The sequence below is a fragment of the Gavialis gangeticus genome, unplaced genomic scaffold (assembly GCF_001723915.1).
Source record: "Gavialis gangeticus isolate Ggan-Ray unplaced genomic scaffold, GavGan_comp1, whole genome shotgun sequence".
Taxonomy (NCBI): Eukaryota; Metazoa; Chordata; order Crocodylia; family Gavialidae; genus Gavialis; species Gavialis gangeticus.
Genome location: NW_017728993.1, coordinates 81,004,479 through 81,004,774, shown reverse-complemented (window position 1 = coordinate 81,004,774; position 296 = coordinate 81,004,479). Strand labels below are relative to the sequence as shown.

The 296-nt window shown below is 62.2% G+C and overlaps 1 protein-coding gene across 1 annotated transcript in view; it reads right to left on the bottom strand.

Moving 5' to 3' along the window:
- WDR47 (WD repeat domain 47) overlaps positions 1-296 on the bottom strand; it is a 69,767-nt gene that overhangs the window by 27,047 nt on the left and 42,424 nt on the right. The window lies entirely within an intron of this gene.

The window sequence follows — 296 nt, the reverse complement described above, 5'->3', positions numbered from 1 at the left end:
TATCTATCCCAAATTTCACCAGAGCTTCACTCCTAGTGCTGCTGCTGCCGCCTGCTGCTCCAGCTCAATGCCCCACCTTCACTCATGTGCCAGGAAGAGCCGGGGCTATGGCTGGCAGCAACAGCACTGGGAGCTGAGCTGCAGTGAAATCTGGGGTGGATGCATCATCCTCCCAGTGCTGCCAGCACCTGCTCCAAGCCCAGCCCCCACTGAGAAGAGCCCTGCGCAGCCCCAGCTGCAGTCCACCCCACCCCACCCCATGCAGATCAAGGAGCACACGCCCACCCCACCCTCCC